A 22,401-nucleotide genomic window follows, 5' to 3' on the forward strand; every position below is an offset into this window, starting at 1 on the left:
TCCTGCCGCACCAAGCAAAAAACTGATCTGACTGAGTCAGTGGCCGGGACTATATAGTGGAGGCCCCAATGCATCCTGGGAGACTAGAAAGCTTGTGACCGTGTTGGTGCCATTTTCGCTGTCGCTCGACAATATCCCAATGTTATCCTGTGGATAATCCTGTGGACCCAGCCAGAGAAATATATATATATATAATCTGAGGGGGCACCAGAGAAATCTCTGTACCTGGCCCCAAGATTTCTGTTGTCGGCCCGGCCCAAGCCAGCCAAAGTATGTGGATACATGTATATCCACAAAAGCTTTAATTATATATATTCGACAGTGCTAATCAGCACGTGGCTAGTTGACACTTGGGCAGGGGTGTCATTTGTCTTTTTGCATGCCTGATTACCCTAAGGGATTCTGCTCCATGCATTTTGGACGAGGGCTGGTTCTCTTTATGATAGTGGGATACTGCTTATAGTGTTACCAGACAAGCCTATAAAAGCCTGACGTCAATTGCCACTTCTGCAGGGGCATCACCAGCCTATCCTATAAAGCTCATCATTCATTTGAGAGAAGGATGAAGGAGGGTGGGCAATGTTAGTTTCACCTAGTTTATATACAACAGAAAAATATAGCAGTTATGATTATTACATTGAAGATTTGAAGGTCATTATGATCGCTAGTTTATTTTTCCTTTCACGGCCTCTGTACACCAGAGTATATATCTTTGACCTTGCGGCTTCTATATGATAAAGATAAGTGCAATTTAAAATAAACACAAACCTCAGAATAAATAACGTATGTTGCACTTATCTGGGCCACAGTTTTGCAATCAATTCTAAACCAGGCTCCAATTATAACAGAAAATAAATTGACATGTCTGTAAAAAAAGAATATGAATCCGAATAATCCACTTTGTCAAGTTTAAGCATATACCAAAGATTATGTAATTAATTATGACAGACACTGGAGCATGAAATCCAAGCTGCAGGGTACAAAATACTTGCAAAGAATAATGCAGACGTACACAACCACAATTCCATAACAGGATTTGCCTCCACACTGCCAAGTAAACCCATAAACTAATTAATAAAATACGCGTATAGATTTTGTTTCTACCTTGGATTACACAATGAACTGTATACCAAAACACCTTATGTTACATACTTCAGTTTCACAGATAAATTGTAAACCATGCAGTAATTCTGAAGGAATGTCATAGAAAGAAATGCTTTGTGATACAGTACAAGGCTAAAAGGTTGTGAGGTTGTTACAGCTTAGTCACTATGCCAAAAAGCTCTCTTGTGTTACACTGTTTAATGAAATGACAATAAAAAAGAGAAATATGAAATCTCAGTGTGTAGGGAGTAAGAAGAAGGTAGACTGGGTTCTGTTACCAAACAAAATAAGGAGAGAGTCCAATTTAAACCTATAAAAGTCAGGAAATGGATTAATGTAGATTGATGCTGGATGGTGGTATTTTCTTTAGAGACAAAATACAAAACTGAGTAGAAACCTTTACCTTGATCATGGGGCTTTATAAACTATAAGACGTCTAAGTACTTAAGAAGCAGCTGCCTATAGTAAACCATATGCGGTCTATGTGCTAGACTGCTTGAAAAACATAACTTAAAGTTTGATAATTATATGTAACTTTGCCCTCAGAAAAGGAAACAAATTTCCTTCCTTAGCCGGGTTATGGTATTGGTATTGTGTTATTGGTTGTGTTATTGGGGTTGTGTAGCTGAAGTGTTGCTGGCTCTAATAAGCCGCATGTACCTACAATGAGGCAAATATTTATAAATGGGACAGAAATGTGAAAACATTGCTTTATGTACGCCATACAGCTACCGCCCAACTCCCCATTCTGCAGAAGCCGATCCGCGGCGGACTGAGATGATCAGCGATCCACTGGGGAATCAGGAACGTACGGCATGTAAAAAATTCACATCTCTTCAATCATTTTTGGGTTGGAATCATTGAAATTGAGTATTTCCAACAAGCTGGATTTTGCTGATCGCCTGACCCAGACATTAGGAGAATGGGGAACTGCTCCAATTATTCCCTGATGTATGGGCCCCATTACATGTACTTTTAAGATATTAGATGCACAGTAATAGCAATGCATTATAAGTAGCTAGAAAGGAACATTGTTGTTAAATTCTAGTCCACCTTAATACTGAAAGTCTTTAAACATCTATCAGAAAAAAATGAGTCAACAAATATTCTTGTTTTTTATCCAGGCAAAAGCATGCTATTTTTAATGTATTTATATATTAATGTTGTACTTCTCAGTTAATGTTACAACGTTCTGTCTTTGATGCAATTCAAAAGCCTTGGTGTATGTTCATTCTTGCCAACCTTTTGATTGCTTCATGGTAATATATTAACCTTAAAAAAAAATGTACGTGTGTGAAATGTTTTGTAGAGAGGAGTTCGGCACTTTTTAAAATATAACCCTTTCAAGTAGGGGGGAATCCAGTGCTTGACATGTTGTGCCTCCCAACATGACTCTTTCCAGGGGAGGGGTGACAAAATGCTCTGCTGCTGCTACTGCTGCTGGACTTCCCTCTTAATTTATGATTGCCATCACCTGTGTTGAAATAGTTAATTGATAAGAATTGAAAAGAAAAGTGTTTCAACACTGGTGATGGCAATCATACAATAAGAGGGAAGTCCAGAAGCAGAGCATTTTGTCCAACCTGGAAAGGGTTATGTTGGGAGGTACAGTACAGTATGCTATGACTTCTATTTCCAGGCAAGGAGAACACAAGCCACATAAACACATTTTTAATCTACATCAGGGCACTTTTCTAGTAAATACTGCACCTTACTGAGCTGTTTACAAGTGTCCCTGATGTTGGTCAATGGCCATTATCCAGAAATGGTAAGAGACATTAAAGAGATTCCTGTCATCTTTTAACTTAACAACAAAGCTTTACAGCAGAAATATACTGTATGGCGAGACTAGCATTATTCTCATTTCACATTTGAAGCAATGAGCTTCTTTTGAGAATCACCTGCCCTGGATTTAAATGAAATGACTTTTCAGCTCATATAGCTGACATCATCATGTGGCACTGCACACTGCTGAGGAGGAGCATGGTAGTCTTACCATGCTACCCCTTTAAACCGGGACACTCATGAATTACACAGGTTCTATAGCTGATTAAAACCAGGTGGAATGCAGGCAGGGCCGGCTCTACCATTAGGCAGCTTTAGGCGGCTGCCTAGGGGCGCCGGATCCTGGAGGGCGCCACTAAATTCATCTAGCAAAATACTGAAGGATGAATCTGTGTGTGGCCTCCTCATTACACTGGCTGCTGCTGCGGGTCTAATCAGGTGCAGCTGTCGCTATCAGGCTGTACCACAGAGTGCCTCAGCGCTTCCTCCATGCTAACAAGTGTAACATCAAGTCATGTGGAAGCACATAGGAAGCAGATGTAACTATGGCTCCCTAGGGGTGCCCCCACGGGGTCAGTAATTAACTTACAAATAATAACACAATAAGGAGCATACAAATATATCTATATATGTATATAATACTGTACGTATGTATACACATACAATTAAATATCCCACCAGACCACATATATACAGATGCAGGATAGATAGATAGATAGATAGATAGATAGATAGATAGATAGATAGATAGATAGATAGATAGATAGATAGATAATTATCCCAGCACTCAGCAAAAAAAAATGTAATTGGCCTCAGTGTCTTATACAATTGCCAACATGCCAGCTAGCATGTATACATAGGCAGAAAGAACGGTCATCACTCAAGGATTTGAAAGTAAAAGTTCTGTATATTGTGAACAAAGTCACGAAAATTATTTTTTTCACTGTAAAGTCCATGAGTATTGTTTCTTCTTTCTGTATATGTATAATAATGCAATATACCCTAGTCCACCTAGTGGCCACCTGCATCTCCCCTCCGAAAGGTGGGGGGTTTGTAGGTTAGGGGGCGCTAGCATGGAGATTTGCCTAGGGTGCATAGAGACCTTGCACCGGCCCTGAATGCAGGCTTGAATTAAGGGATTGTATGGTATGCCTAAACTTAAGGGAATCGAAACCTGTTACCTGTTCATGCAGATTAGAACGCACCCAGCAAAAGAATATGTCATGGTGGGGGTGGATGTATATCTAACCTTGGAGAGAGATCAAGTAGAGAGAGATAAAGTACCAGCCAATCAGTTTCTGTCATTTTACCATTTGTGTTTGAGAAATGACAGTTATGGGCCCTACACACTTGCCGATATGTGAGGCCGATATGAACAATCTCGTTCAGTAATGAACAGGAAACTGTTCATATCGCTCAGTGTGTAGGCACCAACGATGAACGATGCACGGCCCCATGGTCGTTCATCATTGGTGCCAGGTCGTTTATGCTTGCAAGTCAATATGGACAATATTGTCCATATTAGAACGCAGGGATATGGGGCCGGGTGACGTCAGGGAGTGAAGAAACTTCACTCCCCCCGTCACCCCCCTCCCCAAATTGCCAAATGTGCAGGGGCTGTTAGAAGCAGATTGGTTGGTCCTTCATCTCTGTCAAATGTATCTCTCACCAAGCTTTGATAAATCTACCCTGTACTAGCTCTGGTTAGGAATGCATCTCTTCTGTCTAGTCCCAGTGTAATTGTAATACCATGCTGCCCTGGGTTTTCATGATTTATAAGATTGATAACATAAGATGAGAGATACTTTAGTCACTGCTCAGAACAGACAACCTCTACAAGTTAAATAGGTCTCCGAGTTCCATTATACAAAAACTTTCTTCATTATAGCCAGTGATGCAAGCGCTATGGTGTTTTACATGGTCATGCTGTATTTAAGCTCTTTAACAATATTACTACTTGCCAGACTCCACATAGTACTGCTAAGTCAGTAAATAGCTTTTTTGTACTAAGTAAATGCTGCAGCTCTAATAAAGATCATTAAAAGGTACTTATCTTTATCATCTTCAGCTGAACAATTTTAGCATTAAAACACAATGGAGCTAGTGTTGATCTTTTAAAAGGAGCTGAGCTGTAGAGACTTAAAATGTTTGTAGTAGTATGGAATTTTACTAGCTGCTGTGTGATGGAAATGTCACCATTATAACCATACCACACACTGGAATTTACAGAGGAGAGGGGTAAATGAAGGTTACAATGTGACCACATAAGGATTCTACTTACTGCATGCATAAGGGCACACAAGAGTGAGTGGGTGTGTTTGTGTGTAATTATAGCATAATATAAATTATGTTCTGGTTAGTGTCAATTATGACGAAGACCAGCAGCAGTGATCTGTGTACGATCTGTTATAAACGGAACAGTTAAGCTGGGTACGCACCGACATAATGGGCACATTGTCTAGTGTTTATTCACTATTTCACGTTGACAGCGACATCCTCCATTGGTCCTACATGGAGCACCGACGGCGACTTTGCTAGCGAGGGCCATGCTGCGCCACCACCGTCTCTCTGTTGCTGCTGGCATCGGCAAGGGTGTGTGCACTTGCCAATGCCTGCCCCCCGCCTGCAATGTCATGCTGGGTACACATTGCTAAGTGTGTACTCAGCTTCAGAGAGGATACACTAAATAATGATGTTGCTAGATACAACTGACACTGGAACCTGATGACCCAAAACTTTAAGTCTAGCCCATCATGACAATAGTGGATTTCATTATCCATCAAGATGTCCACACTGGAATCACTAGGGTGGGGGGAAGGGGGAATGTAGACCGCACCCAGGCGTCACCCTTCCAAGGGGTGACACAAAAATTCAGTGATATGGAGCTGAGAACTACATTATGACATTATTGTGCAGTGCCCAGCTCCTGTTATTGAGGAAGAGCCGGTAGTGCAGGGTGAGTCTCCGGGTATGGCCCAGCATCTCCGGCCGAGGGCGTAGCTACCATAGGTGTGAGGAGTGCAGCTGCTATGGGACCCAGAGCTGAGAGGGGCCCACCTTTCCTGACAGAGTGATGTGTGTTATATACATTTTTCACCATTGGGTGGTACATAGGGGCCCATACAAACTTTTGCCTTGGAACCTACAAAATATATAGTTAAGTCCCTGCTTATTGTAATGTGGTATAAAATAACCTGGAGGGCATTATACTGTTACATAATATGAATTTGGGAACTGTAATGATTTACAATATGAAGTGGAGGCACTATAGTGTGGCATAATATAAACTGGGGACACTGAATGTCATAATGTGAACTGTGTGTTGCATAATGTGTACTGGCAGTCCTAAAATGTGACATAATATGACCTAGGGTATTACATGGGTTCATAAAATAAACTATGGCACTACTATGGGGCATAACATTAACTAAGGCACTACTAGAATATTAACTAGGGTACTATTAGGAGGGAATTAGCAACTGCTGCAGAGAGGGGTTTCTCTAGAAGCATTGGGACAGGGGCCCCTTCAAAATGTTACTATGGGGCCAAAAAAGTTCTGGCTACATCACTTCACAAATGCTGGGCACGCCCCCGGAGTGATGACAACGGGGGCGTATAAAGGCCATGCCCCTCCCTTCGAGGCCATGCCCTCCTTCTGATATCATGACCCTTTTTATTCAAGTAAACTTTAAAATGTTACTTTTAATGTATTAAATGGCTACATTTTATATTTATTGTATCAACATCTGCGCTAGCTCGTTAGTTGGTTTGTGTTAAATTAAATGAGCTGCCTCTTTCCAATAAAATTTTCCTCCTTGTGTGAATATGTTCTAAAGCCTAGTGTTAGTGTCAGTTTTAAAATGAAACATATATAATTTAAAATTACATATACGGTATCAGACATTTACTAAGAACTCCCAGGGACTGGGAGACTGAAATGCTGGATTAATGTCTTATTTGACTATTACTTGAAGAGAGTGGGTCAATTGTGATCATAAATTGGATATACTGGACACAAATGTGGTTTTAATATCAGGTGCCCTAACGTTGAACTTGTTAGTGGTAAGCAGCAATCTACATTTTTATGTCTCTGCACACACATAAATAGATTTATGTACTGTATATATATATATATATATATATATATACACACACACACATACAAAACAAATCAAGTATACGCACACACATATACATATATATATATATATATATATATATATATATATTCCAAAAAGGAGGACACTCATCAGTCTTCAATAGGGTGTCACTAGTCAACATTTTGGTCCTTGAAAGGGTCTTTTTCAGAACCTCCTCGTTTGCGAGTTATGTATCTGAATGGAAACAAATGCCTTTTGGCGGTGCACAGCTTAAGCACCAAACTAATTGGTTAATCACTAACAGCTGTGTATACCCTAATTAATACACTGCAACAGCATACAAAAATATTAAAAACAACATCTGCCAACACTGTGAACATAAGCAGCACCGAGAGATTATAGTATGTTATGGACTTTAGTAACGTGGAGAACTTTACACATGCTGTATAAAAATATCATTATCCCTTAATTCATTAATATGAACATTTTCACCTACTTTTGTTGCAATTAAGTATCTGGGCCATTAATTGTAATGGTAACGCAGGAAATACCACATTTTATGGAGGTCCACAGACCATCTCAATCTGTCAGATCTGTTAGTTGGCATGTTTATTATGTTATTGACTCCTCAGTTGGTGGCAGGATATGGTAAGAGAGATAAAAAAATTATCTTGTGTCTGCCCTGTCCTATTGCATTCACCCCTCTGCGGATGCTGACTTCTGCATTTTGGGGGACATGTGAGCATGTGGTTACCCTTAAAAAACCAATACCAATGGGGGGAAACTGTCAAATGACAGCGCACATAAATTGCAGCTTTTCGCCTTGTCATTTATATTATAGTTATATATTTTGAAGTGTCTGGAAAGTCATCGCCATAAAGGGCTGTCCTGGCGATGAGATGTCATTTGTAAAACTTGTTAGAATGCTTTGCACATGTGCCAATCAGTGATGGCAACAATATCAGAGCCATGGCAATCAAGGACGTCATCCTCCGCAGACGGCCAGCGCACGGCCCTCAACTGGGCTTCCAGTGGAGCCGCTCTAACTGTCCTCCTCAATGAGTAATCCGAGGCTGTATAAAGGATCATTGTAAGCTGTGGGAGCTCCCATTAATAACCAGATGGCAACATCTATACATAAGCGGGACTCCACGCGGACATTTTCCAGAGGGCAAGTACTGTCTGATTTAATACAGTTTATATGAATTTTCACACTGCACAGCCATACCTGGATACTTTTACCCGAAGAAGGGATTATTCCAATTTGTGAAAAAATAACATATAAGCCCATTGAATGAGCGCAATAATCAGACACTTTCTATTTTCCCATTAAAACACGTCTTACTTCCTAATATTTTTCATCAGGTTGAAAAGTTGTATTTAAAAGACATTATATTACTTGCAACAGTTATACTGTGTGATTTTCCTGTGGAATATGATATGTTATCTTTCATGGTCATAGATACATTATTTAATATTGGCTCTAGTTGGCACTAATAAGTGCACATTTTTAGTGTGTTTAATAGAAGAGGGGAACTTTTATTGCTTATTAATTAATATTAGTATCAACAATTTTTAACAATTGAATTAAACCTTTAAATAGTCTGTTTGCGCTCTCAGTCGTCCTTTATTCTAACTCAATGAATAGATTGTCTGACTGCAATGGTAATGGGCTCGAATCCTGGGTATGTCAGCATCTTAAAATGTAATAAAGGACAGTGTGACTGAATAACAAAGAAATCTCAAGTTGAGTTCATGAATGTTGTATAGGTATTACCTGTCAGGAGATGCTGGGCTTCAAAAAGGGGGGCAGCTGCAAGTGAAGGTAATTAAAACAGATATGTGACAAGTACCACCAACAGTGCCCCCTACCCTGCAGCGCTATGTGTGGTGCCCCCTCCACACACACCTAGTTACAGCCCTGATGGAGTGCGAGCTGGCTGGGGAAGCAGAGCATGTGAAGCCGGCCAGGGCAAAGGAGAAAAGCTGGAAGGGAATTCTCCTTCACTGCTTTTCCTGTAAGTATAGGTATTAAGACACATGATGGGGTATCGCATTGTAACACTTAATTCAGCACTTTTTTAACAGATTATTCTTTTTCTACTTCTGTATTCTTATTAATATCTCTCTCATCTATGTTAAACCTTAACAAATAGCTTATGCTTCTTACTTATTTACACTTTAGCCTCTCACTAGTGTGGTGCCTTGGTGTGGCTGGCCTGTGCTGATTTTGTGGGGTACCATGCTCTGGACTTGAACCTTTGTGTTAGGGACCGACAAGATAAGAAACCCTGGACATTGGTTGGGAAACCAATGTTTTGTGGGCGAAAAATATGCCAAGCACCTCGATTTTTTTCTATGCTAGATTGCAGAGTTTATTGTGATTATTCTGATTAGCAGTGCTAGGTACTATAGAGTGTGCATCTGCATTTATTTCATTATGTTTGGAATAAGGGTGTACAATCCAAGGTGTCCCCCACCCCCCACTATATATTCTATATCGTGTACATGTGTACACTTGAAGACAGAGACTCCTTTGGCTAGAATCAACACCCCTCTCACCTGCCCAAGGGTGTATTAATTAGTATAGATCTCTGGCATTTATAGACTGCATATTGGCAAAGACACTATGATGGTAAGTCCTGAATAAATGTATACAATTTGTCAGTTTTAGGGATGATTACGGGGCATGAGGCCCCTTCAGTTGGTGTGGCCTGGCTGCCTTAGGGCAGCCAGGCCACATTTAACATTTAATTCAGCACTTTTTTTTAGCATCTTATTTTTCTACCAATTTAACCATTTTTAGCATTCCAAGTAATACCTCTCACCTACAGTATGTAACACTCCTTAAAACAAAGCTTAAGACGAGCCCACTCGGAATGCAGACACCAATGTTGGCATCCCAAATAGGGTCACAAGCCTGGTTCCAGAATCCTGAACGAGTGTATGCAAGCCCATCTGACAGGTAAGCCGGAGGGGGGCTCAAGGTTTAGGCTGTGGGGGAAGGCGGTAGGTTTACGCACCCCCAGGGAGGGTTAAGATTAAGCTGCGGTAGGTGCGTGGGGAAGCGGTGTGAAGAGGGGGTTACGTGTAGGCACCATTGGGGAGGGTTAGGGTTAGATCCTAGGGGGTAGGGGTGTTTTAAGAGAGGAGGAGGACCGTGTGCAGCCTTCTGTATCAGGGGTCCCCTCCTCTCTGACCGATGCACAGGTTTTAATACTTACCTCTCCGCAGTCCCCTGGGGGTGCCATCCTTCTCCACAGGAGCAATAGAGTCTAAGCACAAACTCTATTGCGCAAGTGCAAACTTCCGAGAACACGGCACGGCAGCCATTTTCCCGAAGAGTCTCCTAATGCACATGCGCAAAACTCTGGAAAAATGGCCACGTGCCATGTTTTCAGAGTTTTCAGCTGGTCCAATAAAGTTTGTTCCCCCTAGTGTTCAGACTCTATTGCACTGCCGAGAAGGGATGGCTCCAACCGGGGACTCCAGAGAGGTAAGTATTAAACAAATGGGTGCAAGGTGGGCCCCCCTAGACCCCGGGGCCCGTGTGCCCCACACACACTGCACCCATTATAGATACACCAATGGTAGGGGACGTTGGGTATAGGCTGCTAAAAGGGATGGTTAGGGTTATGGTGCCATATATTTACCTTCCCCGTCTTGGGATTCTCAACATCGGGATGCCACTGTCAGTATTCTAGGAATAGGTGAGTGCAGTGGAAGAGTGCTTTTTGTTTATTAGATTCATTTTTAATTAATCTTTTAGTGATCCCATTTTCTCATGCACCCTGATTTACCTTATTTATAGCTTGTCAGCTGTTCTCCTAAGTGCTTTAAAACAGGTTTGTTGGTAACTGGCTCACCTATTTAAGCAAACTTGCTGTGAGCTTTAGACCAGATAGCATACCTAAAGTTTAACACTAATGTGATAGCTATTTTTATGATAATTATTTTGAGCAATAAAGTAGGCCCTGCAGTATAGTGGGGTCCCTTGCCGAGGGCTGCAGGTTTAAATGCATTGATCAATACATGAACTAAAACTCCACTGTTTATTATTGTTTGTCAATATAGTGAGTGCAGAGGCCACTGATTTTATATATATATATATATATATATACACACGCACACACACACACATACACACAAACAGTATTTGTATATTGTGCAAAAAGGAAAAGTGAGAGCGCACGCGTCAATGTAGTTAAAGTAACACTTTAGAAAAAGTAAATATCCACATGCATAAAGGTTTAAATTAACTTGTATAACGGGATCGTTCCGCAAATACAGCCATCCGTCCGCTTTTCTACTCGGCCAGTCTCTCACGCCAGCTCAGGACCCAACGGGTGACGTCACAAATGTCAACTTTGTTTAACCCATGCTCTATGTGTTTTGTCCAATCAGGGAAATCATCAGGGGATGTGGCTAGTCTCCATCGATACCATTTTATACCAGCTTTAATTAGCATCACACATTATCACTCGAAAATTAATCGGCTGTTACCAAAATGTGTATAACAACCAATACCATTACATAGAAGCAAATTAAGTCACCGGCACATAGTATTTACACCTAGCAGAAAGTTATGTCTCCAATAACTGCATTTTCAAGTCTGGTTATGAAGAACCTGGATAATTTATGTAGTAACACATTTAAATTTAGAGACAACTTAAACAAGAGAGAAAGAGCTGCTTAAAAATCATTAAAAAGTAATCCCCATTTGGTCATTAACATGGCCAATAAGGGCAGGCGGTCTGTTAAACAGAACAGATTACATCATAGAGTGTGAGAGACTCTTAAATGATGTTAATACTTATAGAAAACTAAGTAAAGATCCCACGGAAGATATAGTGGAAGAGATCTGGTTGTTGTTAAATAAGGGAGTTGAGAAAAAAACATTAATGAGGATGAATTTGGTTTTATGTTTATCCCACACCCTAGGGTCCCCATTTTTTATAGCTTACCTAAGATCCACAAAAGACTTAACAAAACCCCCGGATGCACGATAGTGTCGGGTATTGGATCAGCATTCTCCAATATCTCTGTTTGTAGATGCTCATATTAAAAAGTATGTTTTAAAGTTGGATTCATATATTAAAGATTTGACACAAGTCTTAAATGAGCTAAAGAGTTTGGAGTAGATGAGTGATTTTAGCTGGGTAAGCATAGATGTAGAGGCATTGTATACGAGCCTCCCCCATGTGGGGGACCTCCAAGCTACCAAACTGTTCCCTGATAGAGAGGATAGCTTGAGTGAGAAGAAAGAAGTATTTTTGTTGGACTGTATAGAATACATACTAAAAAATAACTTTTTGTTTTCAGGAGACGTTTTATAAGCAAGGGTGCGGTGTTGCTATGGGAACCCCTTACGCACCGAGTCTAGCTAACTTGTACTTGGGAAAATGGAAAATTGAGAATGGAGATAATACCTTTAGCTAAAGAATCCACCTGTATAAAAGATTCATAGATGATATCCTGTTGGTTTGGTCTGGTGGTAAGGAAGTCTTCGATTAATTTATGATGTATTTGAATACCAATAATTATAATTTACATTTTACATCCAACTTTCAAGAATATTCGATAGAATTTTTAGATCTCGTACTTGATCGTACTAATTATAAAAAAGGAGAAAGCATAAATACCTGGTACTTATATTAAGAAAATAGACTGTAATAATTATGTGCATTATAATAGTTGCCACTATAGAAAATGGGTTGAGAATATACCGTATTCACAGTTCATTAGGTTAAGGCAAAATTATTCGCAAATAGATATGTCTGAACAACAAGTAAAGGTATATAGTTTGAGATTCAAAGAGAGGAAGTACCCAGATGCTCTAATTGAAATATGTATTGATAACGCACGTGATAGAGACAGGAATGAACTAATGGTCTACAGATTAAAATAAGATGTTTCCGGAATAAATGTAGGGATTCCATTTGTCACAAGATATAACAGTAGAGGTAATTAAATTAAGAAGATTCTCTCTAGACATTGGGATATCCTTTTGGCTTGATCCCTTGCTAAAAGAAGTGATCACTTCAACGCCGAAAATTATTTATAGAAAGTTATGTTCCCTGAAAAATAGTTTGGCACCTAGCAAGTTAAATATGATACAAGAAATGGTATGTGGTTCGAAATTGCAGGGTTTTTCATTAAGGCCATAGAGAAAATAAATATGGATGAAAGGAAAGGTGATATCTTAAAAAAAAAACATATCACAAAGAGAAACATACTGGATCTATACCCTAAATACATTCGCAGTCTCACCATTGGGTGTAAACGAAGGTCGTGATATAGTTTCTTTTTTTCATGGATAAAATTAGCGTTTGGTCTGAATCCATGGGTGGCAGTGGCAGTGGCTTAGACCCGGCTGACATCCTCTAATGGTTTGGTCTTAAATGTTATGAAATTTTGTAGTATTAAAAATTGTGTATTGCATATATACTCTTAGAGTAATGACTGAAATGAAATTTAATTATGATCTGTGTTTATTGGGTTTTCCTTATTTTTTTTATTGAACTGTCTTTTTTGTACTGAATTGTCTCTTTTTAATGGTATTTATTGATATATCAAATGTGTTGTACAGCGAAGAGTTAAGTCTCCAAACGCAGGTGTTAAATAATTATTAATAGATAGCACTATTGAACTTTACAAATAAATTTGTGTATAAATTTGAATCTAGAGGAATAAGACATATGGGGTTTGGAGACACAACTTTCTGCTAAGTGTAAATACTATGTATCGGTGACTTAATTTGCTTCTATGTAATGGTATTGGTTGTTATACACATTTTGGTAGCAGCCGATTAATTGTCAAGTGATAATGTGTGATGCTAATTAAAGCTGGTATACTATAAAATGGTATCGATGGAGACTAGCCACATCCCCTGACGAAGTCCCTGATTGGACAAAACACGTAGGGTGTGGCTTAAACAACGTGGACGTTCGTGATGTCACCCGCTGGGTCCTGAGCTGGCGTGAGAGACCGGCCGAGCAGAGAAAAGGACAGACGGCTGTATTTGCGGAACGATCCCGTTATACAAATTATTTTAAACCTTCATGTATGTGGACATTTACTTTTTATAAAGTGTTACTTTTACTACATTTGACGTGTGCGGTCTCCATTTTCCTCTTTGCTCAGTACCTTTTCATTATACTCAGGTGACTCGGAGTGGGACTGAGCTGCAGTGGGAGGTTTTTGATCAGAAACAAAGGAACTCTGGATGAACTGATTGCACAGAGACTGAGTGTTTATATTACATATATATATATATATATATTTATTTACACACATATATACATATTTTTTTTACATATATATATATTTTTTTTTTTTACATTATATATATATATATATATGTGTATGTGAATAAATATATATACTGTATATATGTGGATGGATGGATGGATGGATGGGATTTGGTCAGGATCCTGGCTGTCGAAACACTGATGCCGGAATCCCGATCCCACTCAGAATGCGGACACCACTCGGGATATCGACATCACGAATATGGTTACAAGCCCGATGCTGGAATCGCGACTGCTGGAACCCCAAACGTGCGTGTGCCAGCCTGTCTGATAGGTACGCCGTGGATGGGGGGGTAGGGTAGGTTTAGGATGCAGCAGGAGGGTTAGGGTTAGGCTGCGGGGAGGGAGCTTTAGGCACTGGGGAGGGGTGTTAAGTTTAGGCACCCCCGGGGACGGATAGGTTTCTGCTGTGGGGAGGGGGTTAGGTTTAGGCTACTAAAAGGAAGGGTTAGGGGGCTATTGGGGAAAGGTAAGTATGTTTACGTTTCCCATGTCAGGATTCTCAACATCGGGATGTGGTGGTCGGTATTTTGGCCGACGGCATCTTGACTGCCGGCATTTCAATCCCAACCCATATATATATATATATATATATATATATATATATACACACACATACATACATATTATACACACACGCACATACATATACATACATAATCATATTTTCCATTTAGAAGCAGTTTTTCATTACAGTGGACACTGGCCAACTCAGCAGTTAAAAATATTATTGTATCCACATAAAAAGGTGATTTACAATGAGGCAGAACAAAGGCATTGTGATGTATAACTTGCTGTGACCCCAGCAAAAAGAATGAAAACAGCATTTCAAGGGTTTACAAAAACATGATCAATTGTACTGAATTATATTTTCCAGATGTACAAATGTCCCATGTAAAATCCACTGTTGTGATTATAATTTTTAAGTTTATAGACACACAAAATATCAAAAGAATAGTCTCTATCCACAAACCCCTGACAACGTATCCTACAAATCATAATGATAAACAGATTTTATGAATATCTTGTGTGATCTACTGAACACATAAATAAATTTAAACCAACTATGGACAGATATTTTCCACTGTCTCTTAACCATATAAGTAGATCACGGTCTGGAGAACAAGGGCTTTTCCCCTCTAACTATTCATCAAATGCAGCATAGAAAATGTTGGTTGGATGACCTTCGTTCATAATGTTCTTGATGCTAATGCATTATTGCAATGTCTAATAGTATTACTCAAGTGTCAGGAAAGATAAGGTAGTCTTTGGTGACATCGAATGCAACATACAATACGGTTTTGTGAATTGTACAAGTACCCCAACATATATGTTTTCATTGCGATTTGTAGCAAAGATCGAACTGCACACACCCAAGTTCTGGGCAAAGTCTGGCTGAAGACTCCAATCCAAAAATGCATTTGGTAAGCAATACTTGTTTTTGTCACTGAAATTATAGATTATTCTGCTAAAACACAGGACAGCTGTCTTAAAACATTTACAAGATTATATTTTTTTAACAAATGTTAAGATTTGCGGCCAGGAGCTGGAGCAATTATGGCGCAGAGACAGCTGATCCAAAATTCTGTCTCTTCAAATCTTTTCACCACTAAGTAGCGGGTTTACACATGTGCGACCTCCAGCGGAATAAGCTGGCGTGCGGCACCGGGACTTTTTCCCATAAGGAAGAAGTAGTATATGGGAACAAGCATCATCTGAAGATGTCAAGTGTTCCCACAGTCAAGCTCCAAAAATATTGTATTTTCGGAGCTTAATGAATTTAGGTCGCCATACTAGTGTATGGGAACAGCAGGCCATATTCATGATCTCTAGCGTTACCGTTTTGATGAATAGCACACTGACTTCATTTATAAAAAAGGAGGTGTAGATGTTAATTTTCACATGCTTTTGTATAAATTAAGTGAATAGTCCCCAAATGCCCAGATTTATCAAAGCTTGGAGAGGGATTATGTAGAGAAAGATACTGTAAAGTACCAGCCAATCCGCACCTGTCATTTTACAAACTGTTTTTGAAAAATGGCAGGAGCTGATTGGTTGAACTTTATCTGTCTCCAATTAATTTTTTTCCAAGCTTTGTTAATCTTGGCCAAAGTTATAGTTGTTGCCATTATCTGGGACATCTACTTATGTTTAAATTATAAATACTATTATTGACAATAGTGGATGAACTAAGAATGAGTAAGGTAACAAGTAACATATGCATCACCCCCATCCTTCCCAAATGTCCCAATTTCAGCAGCACACTTTCCATCTCAAATGGGGCGAAGATCAGGGTGGAGTTTGAGTGGATCAAGGTGCAGTTTAGGCATATCAGGGGGTGGGGCTATGGCCCTCATTCCGAGTTGTTCGCTCGTTAATTTTTTTCGCATCGCAGCGATTTTCCGCTAACTGCGCATGCGCAATGTTCGCACTGCGGCTGCGCCAAGTAAATTTGCTAAGAAGTTTGGTATTTTACTCACGGCATTACGAGGTTTTTTCTTCGTTCTGGTGATCGGAGTGTGATTGACAGGAAGTGGGTGTTTCTGGGCGGAAACTGGCCGTTTTATGGGTGTGTGTGAAAAAACGCTGCCGTTTCTGGGAAAAACGCGGGAGTGGCCGGAGAAACGGAGGAGTGTCTGGGCGAACGCTGGGTGTGTTTGTGACGTCAAACCAGGAACGACAAGCACTGAACTGATCGCACTGGAAGAGTAAGTCTCGAGCTACTCAGAAACTGCACAGAAAAATCTTTTCGCAATATTGCGAATCTTTTGTTCGCAATTCTGCTAAGCTAAGATTCACTCCCACAGGGCGGCGGCTTAGCGTGTGCACTGCTGCGAAAAGCGGCTTGCGAGCGAACAACTCGGAATCAGGGCCCATGTTCCCTGATTTTGCATCTGTTAGTATGGGTCAGACGAGAGGAGAGAAGATGAAATGCTTTTCTTTCCCCTTCTTTTCCTCCTCTAAATGTACCATTTTTATTGTACCCCATGCATCTATACAGCAGTGTAACTTCTTGAAAATAACCTTACTCTAGTCGAACAACAGATGAAGTGCCAAGATGACTCAAAAGCAAGGCACAGCACCACCAAGCACTACACCCATACCCACCGCACCCTGTACAATAGTGATTTCTCTATTTAAAAGGCAATGCATTTTTTGGCATTGAAAAATCAGTTTCCTGAAAGCAAACTGGTAATGGAAATTTCAGATTTTAAATGGTTTGAAACTTCCGTAACATTGCTTAAACTTACACTGTGTAAGGGGGCAGCCTGGTCATAAAAAGCTTCTTACATCTATTGGGAGAAGTATGAATAGATGCTATTAACTGTAACACACAGAGTAGCTACAGTATATACAATAATACATATTTTATTTATTTTATAATTGGAACAGCTACAGAAAAAGTATAATTGGCACCTGCAAGCAATTAAGTCTCAGAGAAGTCTATTCATGAAGAAGCTAAAAGAGTGGAGAAGTCAATAGAGAAGTTGCCTATGGCAACCAATCAGCTGCTACGTGTAATTTCATAGATTGCATTTTATAAATGTTAGCTCAACACCGTTTGGTTGCAATCGGCAAATTCTCCACTGGCTTACTTCTCCACTCTTTTCACAGCTTCATGAATAGACCCCAGACTCTTTTACCTCTCGTTCTGGCAACTACCATGAAAAAGACACTATAATATAGAGAAGAGCATCAAAAATGTAAATAGATCTTCTGCGAAAATTCTCCTTATATTGCATTTGGTCGTTCATTACCACACTAATCTTCTCTTCTCCACTGTAAATGAATCTTAGATATGCACCAGCCAACCTATTATACAGTTACAGTATGCTGTACCAATTATTAACTTAGCTGCCCTTATTTTACAGGTCCTGGATAACATACTTGTCACTTTCTGTTGGAAACACCACATGAGCAAATTCTGACACAATAAGGATTTAAAGAGTTTCTCGCCTCAGTACTCCAAGTAAGCTGAAGGATTTGTTCATATGTTTAATTTTGGTGTGTGGTCAGCGTTTTAGAACTGTGAAGGAGATCTCATATAAGTCAAACCTGACATATTTAAACCACCTGCGACGAGAACCCTTGTAGATTCTGCACAGCTGCTCCCAGTGTGAGATAATGACTGCACAGTGTCTGTGTTACAGCTGTTTATGTAACCCGTCCGATATGTGCAACTTAACTCTGCTCTAAAGTCTTGCATTCCTTTAGTAACGGATTCAAGACTAACTAGCTAACATACAGGCAGCCCAGTAAGTATCTGCAGACATATCCTGATACATAGAAATTTCCAAAATAGTTTGCGTATTGCAAAGCTTTCATTATTAGCCATGAGACAACTGCCCACTCTAGTTTTTTTTTCCCTTTATAAACATTGATTGTTTCTATGTTATTTACCTGAGTCGAGTGCAACTACAGTATATAACGCACATTAAAACTAGCTATTAATATAAATGTCCTTATTCAATCCATATTATTGCAGTACAAACATTATTTTGGAAAAATAAGAAACGAACCACGGATTGTCTTACATCATGTAACATGGGCAGGAAAGCTGTGACCTTCTAGCTATTGCAAAAATATACCGCACAATAAGCTCTGCTGAAATTACAGCACATATATTTCCAATCAAGCATAAAGGTTTTAAAGTAATTTTCAGACATCCAGTACCCATGGGGGTCTGTAACTGCAAAGCTTGATCTTAAATACTGTATGTATATACAAGGTGGATTCTATTACCGTATCTCAGAGTCAGCGTGAAATTCAGACCATGTCAGGAGAGAAGCAAACTCTGTAAGCCAGACAGTTTTTGCTCTCTAAAACGTGCAGAATTCCTATATACAGAGATTTAAGAAAAGAATGTATGATATGATACATGCAAATAAACATTATATGCATGTTCCCAGGTAGGGTTGCTGGATAAGGCATTTAAACAGTAGCAGATCTTGCCACGGGCAAGCAGGACTTTTGCCCGGGACGCCGCCTTCCGGAGGGCGCCGCGCCATGGCAAGATCCGCTGCTGCTGTGCCCCCCGCTGCCGCTGGCCGCTGTCCGCTGTGAAGGGAAACTAGACGCTACGCATCTAGTTTCCCTTCGTCGGCTGCCCGTTGTGAAGGGAAACTAGACGCTACGCGTCTAGTTTCCCTTCGTGGAGAGGACCTTTTCTGTAATGATGTGCGGTGCGCGTTGACGTCATTGCGCACCGCACAGCAAAGGTCCTCTCCACGAAGGGAACTAGACGCTTATGAAGGTCTGAGAATTACCATCTGTAGTGGAGAGTCTAAGTAGCGCCATACTTGTTGTGCCATATTGCACAAAATAGATACTTGGATGAGGACATGACTTTTAGACCTTTTATATCTTGTGGTCCAATGTATAACTACGGCTGAGGTTCCAGTTATTGAGACCACATACATCCTTTGATGACCACAACCTTTATAAAACTTTATCAAGTACAATCTCAGATTTGAGAAATAATTTCAAGTACTGGGCACACTGGAGTAGATGTATTATGCCTGGAGAAGGGATAAAGAAGTGATAAGTGCAAGGTGTTAATGCACCAGCCAATCAGCGCCTGTCATTTTCAAATCTGTAATGATTGGCTGGTGCGTTATCACCTTGCGCGTATTACTGCTTTATCTCTTCTTTATCCATTCTCCAGGTTAATACATCTGCCCCATTATTCGCTAAATAATCCCCCACTGGATGTAGTGAAACAAACCTATGTATTATTTTTATTATTATTATCATTAATTGCATTTATATTAAGAATCATCACAGTTCCATAAGTTGGAGGACTTTTCTTTAAGCCTTTTGCTTGGTATAAATGAATGTTAAATTAAACTTAGGTTCAGTTACATAATACATGTATATAATATAACATGTATACATGTATATAATATAACAGTACAGGCTGGGACAGGGGAGGAAGAAGCACTTTCTTAACCATTCATCTCATGATGTTGACTCTTGAAATGAAGGGTTAAGAAAACACTTTTCATAGATAGATAGATATAATGATTCAATTCATCTTTCAAGATAAATACTATTTTCATTTTAAACAATTACCAAAGGATAAAAAGACTAATCCTACAAAGAGAGTAATTGTTGTACTTGACCCTTTGTTGTTCATACAGTGCTTGACAACAAAAAGATGGCCTACAGTATTTACAATAATCCTGACAAATGATATAACACAAATGTTTTTAAACTTCAAATACTTTTCAAATTCCTGTTGAAGTTTGACAGTATAGCTCTTTCTACAGAGGAAATGAGAATGATCTTATTCTAGCTTCTCTACATATCTGTAAGCAGCGCTAAACAGTTTAGAAACATCCCTAAAACCTCTTCAGTGTGAGAATGGAAGGTTTCCCAAATGCACACAGTATGATTTCAATTTATGGAGTGATCGGAAGAGCTAGGGTGAAAGACTTTTCTCACCAACAGCATAGTCACAGTGGGACTCCTGTAAAACTGGACACATTTGTGCCCCTTAAATGTGCCGGAAAAGACGCACACACAAAACACAATCCAGGTTTCTTTTAATTAGGGCAAGAACATAGGGCATATGTAACAGGGTCTGACGTTTGCCAGAGGTGCAGGATGCCGACCGATCTTAGGCGTTTTTTTTTTAAAGGAGCAATCATTTGCAAGGCAAAACTATGCCTTATAAATGATTGCCGCTTTAAAAAAAAAGTCTGAGAACAGTCAGCATCCCACACATCTGGCAAGTTCGGACCCTATATATTTAAAATGTATCCAAAACTATTTTAGTGATAAAAAAAAACCAACAGCAGCAGCTCCTACCTTGCTGAAGGAGGAAGGGCTGGTGCCCTCTTCTCTATGTCGCCGCCTGGGTCCCGGCAACTGCACCTTGTAGCTCACAGATGCCAGGACCCAGCACATGTGCAGTTTGGGAGTGAGTTTTGCTGTGGCTGCAGCGCCCTTCATGGGACTTCAGTACGCTATTAACACAAAATGGAACGCAGTGTGGGACCCCAGGGACCTGTGTACACCAGACTCATTGCACCCATGATAGACACACTATTACTGTATGTACGTCTGCATTATCCTCACACTATTACTGTATGTACGTCTGCATTATCCTCACACTATTACTGTATGTACGTCTGCATTATCCTCACACTATTACTGTATGCACGTCTGCATTATCCTCACACTATTACTGTATGCACGTCTGCATTATCCTCACACTATTACTGTATGTACGTCTGCATTAACCTATTCATTTATGCATACTAACACTGCAGTCAGACTCTGCACTGTTACTGAATAAGCGATCACAGAGACTGCAGAATCAGATGTCCCTGCACCACAGCAATGTTGAATTGCTCCATTATTTTAGTATCCAACGCTGCACCTTACAGCGAGTTGGAAGCTAAATTAGCACTGCCGCTCTGCAGTGCTTCATGCCTGGCCTGCTTGATCATGTCAGATAAACAAGCAAATTATCAGTTTTAAGAATAAAATACATGTATTTTCAGCTCCATTGTGCACAAGAAGGGCCCCAAACCCCTGTACAATGGTATAATGTGGCACCAATGTCTCTTATTTGTTCTACTGAGACTTTTATAGTATTTAAGATGTAAAAAGCACATTAAAAGCATATAGGCGTTAATGAGCCCTAGGATATTGGCACATTTGTCTAGAATCGATTTTGAATAAAATAGTTATAAACAGGTTGGGTGCAAAATCCCAGCAGTTGTAATTCCAACAGTCAGGATGCAGACAGTGGCAACTCGAAGGTCAAAATCTTGGTTAAACCCCGTATTTTAACCCTACCCCTGCTCATAACCCTAATCCACCCCTCCCACAGCCTAACCAAAACCTCTCCATCCACAGTCTCACCCCAACCTCCCCCACGCCCGCAATTTAACCCTAACCCTCCTTCTAGTGCATAATCCTAACCCTATGCATATTCATCATCACGATTCTGACCTTTGGGATCCTGCTGTCAATATTCAAATTGTCAGGATCCTGACTGCCAGATCCTGACCGCATCCCTTATTAACACAAAATATATATATTACGCAATGCAACAATTTGTATTGGTTTCTAACCAGTTAGGCAATGTACTA

The 22,401-nt window shown here is 40.0% G+C and overlaps 1 protein-coding gene across 3 annotated transcripts in view; it reads right to left on the reverse strand.

Annotated features, from left to right (window-relative positions):
• THSD4 (thrombospondin type 1 domain containing 4) overlaps positions 1-22,401 on the reverse strand; it is a 1,279,073-nt gene that overhangs the window by 930,121 nt on the left and 326,551 nt on the right. The gene's annotated exons all lie outside the window — the stretch shown is intronic.

The sequence above is a fragment of the Pseudophryne corroboree genome, chromosome 6, assembly GCF_028390025.1.
Source record: "Pseudophryne corroboree isolate aPseCor3 chromosome 6, aPseCor3.hap2, whole genome shotgun sequence".
Lineage (NCBI taxonomy): Eukaryota > Metazoa > Chordata > Amphibia > Anura > Myobatrachidae > Pseudophryne > Pseudophryne corroboree.